We start from the raw sequence: 9251 nt of genomic DNA, 5'->3' as shown, positions 1-9251 counted from the left end.
GCACTGGCAGTGTCGGGGTTGTGAGTGAGGGGTACCGGGGGGGGTGGGGGGGGGGGGCTGTGGTTTGAGAGTAAGGGGCACCAGCATGGCCCAGAGGGTCAGGGTTCTGCAGTCTGGGACTGCAGGGCACTAGTAGGACAAGGAGTCAGTGGGTTGGGAGTGAGGGGCAGCAGCAGGGCTGGGACTTTGGAGCGAGGGACAACAGAATGAGCAGAGGCAGGGCACTGGCATATCCCCACCCCCCATGACTGATGTCCTCTTTTTTGGAACTGGAAGTATGGGAACCCTAAGTGAATTCATATAAGGACTAAGCTACACTGCAGTGTAGTATGCACAAAGCAGTTACACTGAGCACCAGTAGCCCAGCTGTGGCAGTGCAGTCGCATGGGCTCATTTATTCTGCACCTAAGCTGCTTCCGAGAAGCAGTGTGCCAGCCCAGCCCAGCCCAGCTTTTGTGCTGCTGTACCCAGGCCTAGCTCATTTCAATCTAGTGATGTAACTCTCTGCACCGCAGGCTGCAGCAGACATTCCCGCCAAGTAGAACTGGAGACGGACTTGCTTTTCCCTTTTGCACACAAAAGTAGGACAAATATGTGACCCCTTCCCCCTTTCTCAGTTTAATCAGATACTATAATTTTTCTAAGGGGAAAACAGAATTTGAAACAGGGTAATTGGAAAGATCTAGGTAACAGGTCAGATTTGTTAGCATACATTAAAAAAAACAAACCACCACACACCCAGATTGATGCAGCACTGGTGGCTTGTGCCAAGCTCCATGGTGAAGGAGGGAGTGGAGCAGGGTTGGTGGCTGAGCTAGGACTAGGGACCACTGCCCAGCTGGGGCAGCGCCCAGGGCAGGAACGTGCGGCTGTAGGACCTGACTGGGGGAGCAGGATGAAGCCATGGGCAGCTCGTCCAGGGGACAGGAGGGGGGACAGCTCCCTGTTCCTGTGTACACTCCCATAGAGGGGTCAGGTGCCAGAGATGACACATCAGGGGGCATGGGGGCACGCATGCCCCACCTAGATTTGTACACTCGCAGTGGGACATGGGGCTGCAACCTGGTCACCTCCACAGCTGAGCAGGGTAGAGTGGCAGGGCAGAGAGGCTCAATGCTGCTGCACACGTAGCTCTGTTCCATGGCCCCTGCTGGTGCAGGGCAGGCAGAGGGCGCCTCACGATGGCGGCATGGCTGGTGCAGGGCTCCAGCACCAAGTCTCCCTACCCTCTCATGCCAGTTCCTGCCCACTGAGCCATGAACGCCCCTGGGGTGGAGGAGGCAGCAGGTTGGGAAGCACACATCCTCGCCTGCTCCCCATGGGCTCCACTCAGCTCTGCTCTGGCTATGTTGCCCATCGTGGGTGCCTGGCTCCTGCGCGCAACAGCCAGGGCTCAGGCACTGCTGGCCAGCTGCAGAGCAGGGAACAGGCAGGAAGTAGCTTCTGGGTCCTATAGCCCAGGCAGCTGAAGGCCCCCTCCAGCAGGGCTGGGCAGGGAGCTGCAGGTCAGAAGTGGGGGGCCCCAGTGCAGACAGGGCAGGCTGCAGGTTGGGAAAAGGCAGGGGCGGGGCACTGATGGATCAGGGCTGCTCAGTGCCATAAAGCAGGGTGGGGAGGAGAGAAGAGAAGAGCAAAACTGGAAAGAAGCTCTGATTTTCCATGATAAAAAAAGTCAATATTAAGTGCCAAAATATATAGGTATTTAGAATGTATTTCGTTTGTAATGATTAAGACACTGTTAGGCTTCCAAACTGCTTTAAAAATTGTAAATTCATCAATAAAACATGGTATTCAACTGATACCTACATAAGTGGCATTCATTTTAATCACTGAAAAATGTGGATTTGATTTCTTCCTAACAAAGCAGGTCTCCAGTGGGCTCTAAATACCTTTCCAGAAAAAGAGCTTTTCTTACCCTTGTCTAGAGAGGAGTTATTTGAGTGGTTTCACTATGACTGCTGCTCAAGTGAAGTGGACAGAAAAGGTTAGTATATCCTAGTAGCAAGTATTGTTCCTGCTTCCCCCATTCTTCATCCTATATGTACTGGCAGATGCATTATTTGTAGGTGACCCCTAGTGCTGGTCACTGTTTCCTAGTCCCTAAAGACCTCACACAGAACCGTGCTAACCCAGCCATGGTTCGCTGAGTCTCTCAGCTGCATCAATTGTCAATCCGTGTGGCACTCCTGGGATATATAAATCCTTACAACAGAAGCTGAAGTTGGAAGCAGAGTTAGGGGTTTGAGGAAGTGCTGCAGGTAAGTGATAAAGTTCTGGCTGGACTCCAACCCATCTGCTTCACCTTATGACAAACACAGTAATAATCTGCTGGGCCCCAACACAAGGTATGATGCATTTTAGGACTGAGAATTCTAGCCTTCCTTGTAGAAAGGATAAGAAATTCCTGTCGTTTCCAAACTCTTTCATATTCAAGACAGCTTTCCCATCCTCCCCTTTGTCCCCCAAGGTCTGCAGCAGAAGAATTTTCATGAAGAACTTGTGTGAACTCACAGCAGCGTGTAGCTATGTTCAGAAAATGGCTGTTCTGTTGCACTGAGGAGTTCTGTTGCAATAGATTGTTCTTCTGATAAATGCAGATGTTTACACTTAATACAGTAACTTTAAACAGAATGAAGTAGGTTGCTTCAGCAGTTTGTCTCCCACTGAAATGGAAAGAAAATTGGGCAGGGTGCACAGAACTACAGTATAGAAGGCACCTTGGGGGTAGGATATATGCTTCCCCCCCCCCCGGGAAACAAACTGGCACTTAAAGTTAATTTGGCCAGACTTCACTTGGCCAGGAAGTGTATCCTAGCTGCTTTGGCAAAAGGTATTCAAGCAGGCCACTAACTGCTATTTTAATTCAATTAAAAAGATACCAATTTAGTTCTTTAAGGAGCTCTCTTAAGCTAACTGGGGGACAACCAAGGTAATAATGAGGTCTAGAATATATGCTAAAATCCTCTGGTCGGAGCGGTCCTCCTACTGGATATGGGCAGCTTTGAAGTCAGATGAATTTTTGCCTGTATCTGCAGTAGAATTAGCCCTTACCTTTTGAAAAGGTCTGAAATCTTCATGAACTCTGGAAGTCTTAATGAAGAGAACTGGTAGGGCAGTTGTGTGTGGTTTTGTTTGTTTTGGGGGGGGGGAGGGGGGAAAGAGATAGAAAAGGAGAGGTTGTTTGTTTTTTAAAAAAGAAAAAGGTGCTGGGGAAGGATCTCTCTCTTTCCCAACTATTTTAACTTTGTAGGATAAAGCTCTTCACTTAAGGGCTCAGAAATAAGCCTGTATTTGGTGTCCTGAAATTTTTTTTAGAATGATGCATCACAGCAGAAAAACAGAAGTGGGTTGCATTTCTTTGCTGGTCACCGCCAAGGTTTTATAACAACTCTAGTAGGGCTCTGGCAACATGCAAGACAGCTCAAATCCACTGGGAGCTGTTAATGTTACTATTTAGGTAGCTCAAAAAAGAGGGTGGAGGGAGGTCAAAGCTTTCAAGCTACTGCATAGTTTTGGAACTGACCCAGAAGACTAAAGATAAGGTCATGAAATTCTCTCCCTTCCTCCCCATGAGGTTATCACTTAAACCATCAACTTCTCCGAATTGCACATAGATGGCATGCAGACTTGTAGAGCTTACTGGTTGCTGTAGGCCTCCAAGTACAGGGAAGCAGGACCTTGTACCCAGGTTGTTAAGAATTGGAACCTGGACTGTTTTAAACATTTATTTCTTGAACATAAAGCAGCAAGAGAACAAGGGAACCTTGTGCCATAGAAGTCTGCATAGACTCATTAAGCACATGGAAAGTCTATTCTCTTTTCGAAACAAATTAATGTTAGACTGAATCTCGTATTCAGAGCACACTGCTGGCATTATGCCACCAGTTCCGTGACTTTCAAGTTGGGGGTCACACGCTATTCTGAATTAATTGTTCTAAACTTTACAAACACCAGGCTACAGCCAAATCTGTTTGCCACTACATTTTTTTTTTTTTTAGTCTCAAGTATGATCTGATATTCATGGTACATAATCAGTACTGCTCTAGTAGTGTACAGCACTGAACAGGAATCCACAGGAAACAACCCCTTCTGCTGCTTGGATATTATTTTGTTTTGTTTTTTTGTAGCATGCCTTTATGCAAAATTGCTTTAAGTTATCCTGTAAACTGCCAGAATATAAAGCTAGGATTCTGATCACTATAAAAGGGAATGTTTAACAGGTCACTTATGGAAGGGGCAAGGGAACCCCCCTGTTTCCCCTCCTCCTCTCCCCCCCCCCCCTTTGCCATTGATTTGCCATCTCAACTGCTTTGATCAGGTATTACCATATTTAATCAAAGAAGAAGACCGCCAATAATTTATTTATATAGGCAAATTACTATGGGTATTCATGGACTTCACCAATACAGAATTAATGCAGTTTACTACTAAGATTTTTTTCTTAAAACTACTCCAAGTTTTAGCACAGGTGCTACCTAAAACACACTTAAGAAGCAGTTTTGCACCTACTTATTATGATTATTTTTATCAAGGCCAAATCAGTTCCAAATTCAACTGGACAAAGTCAAGTATCCTCCCTCCCAGATTGAATCTGGAGCTTTGGCTACGCCCCAAATAAAGGCAGGTATCCTACATGCAAGCCCAAGGCCCACAGAACTTGGGGTTCAGATGCTCCCTGTTTCACTTGATCTTAGCCAAAAGACCCAGAGTATACTACAAACTGTATGTGGTCCAAAGCCAAAAGGCTCATAATTTAGCATATCGTTTACTGGGCTGGGCTCCAGCAAGGTCTACAGCATTTCAGGCCATGGTGATGCTCAGATTATGCCAACCCCTCCCCACACTTACTTAAAGCAGAGGATTCATGCGCTAATTAGCCCACCACTCATGACTGGAACCAGGTGTTCTTCTCACCTGGGATTCTCCAAAAATTAATATGCAGATGAGGAATAAGGCTACCTGGTCTTGTTCCACCTCAGAGGGCAGGGACACACTAAGCATATACAATAAGCCAAGACAGAAGGTGACAGGGATTCTGGGTAAGCTGTTTGAAGCCCCTGTTTGGTGAGGTTTGCCAGACATTAAAGGATGATTAAAAAGCAGGACTCACTGGAAATGGGACAAAGCTCAGCTGTGGGAGTGAAGAGGAAGTCAAAATGGATTCAACGTTGTGACTCACTATGACTTGAGAGAATTAGCACTGAGTGGGAATTCATGCAATAGCATAAATCTTATTTCAGAGGAGCTATACTAACTTATCCTTGTGGTAGCCAGCATCTGTGATCAAGCATTTTTGGTACCAAGGGGAAGGGGCCAGAGCCAGCCTTGACACTTCAGGTGCTGGGCTGGTATTACAGTACCTCCAGACCCCATACCAGTTCCCTGTGCAAAAGACTTTTGAGGGACATTTGAAGATACTGTCTCTGTGTCACTACAGTGCATAGTACAATCGGACCCTGATCCCAACTGAGGCATTTTCAAGGATTCTGGGTTATGCCACAGAATCCATTTAGCAGTGAGGTAGAGAGAAGTAATTTACTCCTGTACTGCACTTGGTACTGTAAACCATATTTGTAAGGGGAGGGTTAAGACAAGACCATCTCTGGGCATGCTCAAGAAGCCTTGAAGACCCTATTAGAATGTAAGGATTGGTTAAGCATGGCTCCAAGTAGTCTACTTTCTTACTCTAGTGCTCAACTGGGTAGGCTTGGTGTTGTGTTTTTCTTCTCCTTTTGTGATCATGTAACATGAGCAAGTTGACATCATAGTGTGCTTTCAAAGGCTAAAACTACAGTCTAACCTCATTGGCAAATACAGTCCATCACTCCCATTGTGGCAGAGCTGGTTTTTCGCCACATGCCTCAGTTAAACATACCTAGTTTTGGTATGCCTCTAGCTCATGCAATGGTGTGCTCTGCTTAGTTTAGCAAAGAATTTAAGAGGGTTGAATCCTGCTACAAGCTACTTACAGCCTTCACTCAGTACTGTTTCTAAGCCGTATCACCCTGGTCTTTGCACCAGCAATCAAATGGAATTAACATGAAGACCTGGGTTCTCTAGAGAGTCTGATCTTGTGTTTTATGGAGGTTCTGCACAATCCAGTGTCTTTTCCCCAACGAAAAGCAATCTTTCCTTAAACTCCTACACAACAGCCCCAAATCTAGTTGCTCAGTAACTCCAGCTCTCCCTTTAAGTAGTTCCCCAACTAGCCCCAGCTTCTCTCCCTTCTCTGCATCTTCATAAGACACACACACTGAGCAAATCCTCATTTTCTTGCTTCAGTTTTGCTCTTTGCTTCACTAATTGTCTTGCAGCTTCTGGCACTTAACCTCTCCCGACTGATTTAACCGACCACATTCACAGCTTCCTGCCAGGCTTACTTTTATATAGTGACACTCACCTGATGGGATAGATCTATTTCAGCAAGTCTTGGTGCAAAAAATAAAAAAAATAAAATAAAATAAAATAAAAAACACACAAACCATCATCAAAACATTCAGTATGCCATCTTACCAAGTATTTGGGGTAAAGGATAACTCCAGGCAGTTGACTGGTAAGCTAGACACCACACTATGGATGATAAAAAAAAAAAAAAAAAAACAAAAAACCAAAACCATGGTCAAACAGTTATCTTAACATTGCAGGATATACTCATTCTACCCCTGCTAGCCATCAGTTCAGAAGTCCAGAAAGTGATGCAAAAGGAAGACCATCTGACATCAGTAAGGACAAAGCCACAAAATTCTAGCTCTTGAGCACCATTTATCTAACTTATTGCTAAGGGATAGGCTTTCCTTGCTGGGCTCTTTGAATTGGAGAGGTCTGACCCATCAGTCTGTACATACATTTTTTGTCTATATAACCAGAATGGTACTCAGGTCAAAGCAGCTTTCTATGATAGTCTATATTACCCATAGTGTTGACATGTAACGTACAACTTCTTACTTTAAAACAAAAAACAACACAAACCATAAAACCCCTCTACATTTACCTGCAGTATATTCACTCTAGGCTGCTGGAAGCAAGTTACATTTTAAGATGGCGCACAAACCATGCTGGCTCTGGCATCGCTGTGCTCCAAGACTTTAGATCCGAGTCTTCCGAGCCAAGTGGAAAGCTTTTGGTTCAAAGGATCGCTTATTTGCAGAAGGTAAGTGAGGTAGTCCCCTGATAAGCCTTCCTATACTCAGTTATTCAAAAGATCTAAAGGGCCCAGCTTTGTGGCGAGGCAGCATTTGTTATGCTGCACAATGACTTCTGCTGCTAGAAAAGCCAGTTTGTAGTGCACATCCTTCAACCATTTGAGCAATCTCTCATTTTGTCAACAACAGGATGCAAGAAGGGGATGTAATGAACACAGTCTATCTTGCTTGATGACTATTTTCTTTGTTAAGAAAAATATTACTGATTTTTGAACTGCAGACATTCTGCCACAGAGTTGACAGCAACAACCAGAATTTAAAAAAAGTCCCTGAAAGTCCATTCCTGCTTAAAATATATGGAGTAGTGTCTCGAAAAAGGCTTAAAAAGCAAGCTTGTTTTCAAAATCTAAATCCTTCGATTAGTGTGCTGAACTGGTTTGATATATTTGAGACTTCAATGAATGTCTTTTTTGTTGTTCAGTATTTCAGTTAAGAATTTAAGGGGGTGGGGATAAGGAAGAGAAGCAGGGTATTACAATTAAGTGTAAATACTTCTGATGTTTTTAACATCTGGTTTGGTTTAAATAGACTAATGGTAATGGATCTTAAATCCAACATTAAAAAAGGTAAGTCCAAACAGATACTAGAAAGCCTGTTAATAGAGGGTAGCATAGTGCTCCTGTTGTGCTGGTTGTCCGTTTTGTGGAGGATTTTAAAACTAGGCAAAAAAGGCAGCTTAGAGCATTGTGCACATCATAGTTCCCTGCCAGCAGCCCACATTTTATTCCATATCTAGAAATGGATAAATTTGACTGCTTTTGCAAATTCATAACGGAAGAAAGTTAATCTGCTAAAACAAGTAGAAAAAGAAGTGAAAAGAGAATCTGAGTTGCAAATATACTATTTATAAACAGTGTATGTACTAGCACCTCCACTGCTCAATCTTGAGGGTGTAAAAACTCGTGTCAACTACAGATATTCATGAGTGCTGAGATTAGCTGCACACAGCTAGGGGAAAAAAAAAAAAAGTAGTAGTTTCCACTGGCCTCAAATAAGTGGCCAGAACGTTCTGGTTCAACTCTACTAACTTGGATTTAAGTCCCAAGCAGATAGCACTGACACCTGGATGGAGCGCAACTTTAAGTGAACAAAGACCATTTCTGAAACTATTGCTGATGCATGAGTTTTTTCCCCTTCAAACAGAGCTCATTTTCTAGTAAAAAGTAGCAGCTGAGGAAGGCCAGGCACACACATGGCATTACAAACTGATACCTGTGTTCTCTAAAAGCCATGGTTTGGTGTAGGTAGTGCTACTACAGCAGTACAGAGCACCTGGAACCAAATTAAACCAGACACTTCCCATCACTGTAGTAGAGACCAGGACAAATGCGTGGAAGCCAGACCAGTGACAGCACCATGTCCCCCACCCCACACTTCTCACAGGTATCATGCACACTACACCAAAGCATTTTTAAACTGTTACCAGACTTCATCACTGTATTAAGCGTCTCTAGCATGTGAGAATACCGCTAGTTTTAACGCCTCAAGCTTGCTTCCACTGACATCTATAGACAAATGTTTACTTATGCGAGCGGGATTGGTCTCCAGCCAAAGAACCAATGCTTCGGTCTACTTAAGTATGGCCCAGTTACACACCCCATTTCTGTCAAACGAACTGGATTTCACTCTATTCTTTAAAATAATTAACTGTGTTGCCCTAACAACAGGCCCACTAAGACCACAATGGTTCGGCACCGAGCTGGCTTTCTACAGCTCGACTTCATCCTTTTCAGCCTGTGCTGCCTCACCAAGCCCTGGCCGCAGTGGGCCTTACTCCCACCTTTTGCCCTGCCCTGCCCTGCTCCCTTCCCAACAGGGCCGCGAGCTCCGCTCTGAAGGTTTCCGGGGCAATATTTATTGACGAGCCTCCCCACTCGCTCCCCAGGCTCAGGTTTCCTCCCCCTCCAGCCTCCTTCAACAGAACTTACTGGCTTCTATGTTTTGCCCGGACACCCGGGGCCGCAGGGCCCGTCTCGGCTGCGCGAGGCCCTGCACAGGAGGCCGCCGGGCCCGGGGCAGCGTCCTCGCAGGTGGCAGCGAGCTGGGCAG

General features: G+C 45.2%; 1 protein-coding gene across 3 annotated transcripts in view; it reads right to left on the bottom strand.

The window, feature by feature from the left end:
- Positions 1-9155, bottom strand: part of SNN (stannin) — a 16265-nt gene extending 7110 nt beyond the window's left edge. The window contains exons 1-3 of one of the 3 annotated variants that reach the window (XM_025203368.1): positions 9131-9149; positions 6514-6570; positions 2512-2663 (exon numbers count right to left, since the gene is read on the bottom strand). The gene's annotated coding sequence lies outside the window, so the exon portion shown is untranslated. Of the gene's footprint in view, positions 1-2511; positions 2664-6513; positions 7174-9130 lie in introns of those variants that run through there. The other 2 variants (XM_006015518.3, XM_025203362.1) reach the window with 2 other exon arrangements.
- Positions 9156-9251: the final 96 nt, after the last annotated feature.

Source organism: Alligator sinensis, unplaced genomic scaffold (genome assembly GCF_000455745.1).
Source record: "Alligator sinensis unplaced genomic scaffold, ASM45574v1 scaffold73_1, whole genome shotgun sequence".
NCBI lineage: Eukaryota > Metazoa > Chordata > Crocodylia > Alligatoridae > Alligator > Alligator sinensis.
This window is presented reverse-complemented; position numbering and strand designations above follow the sequence as displayed.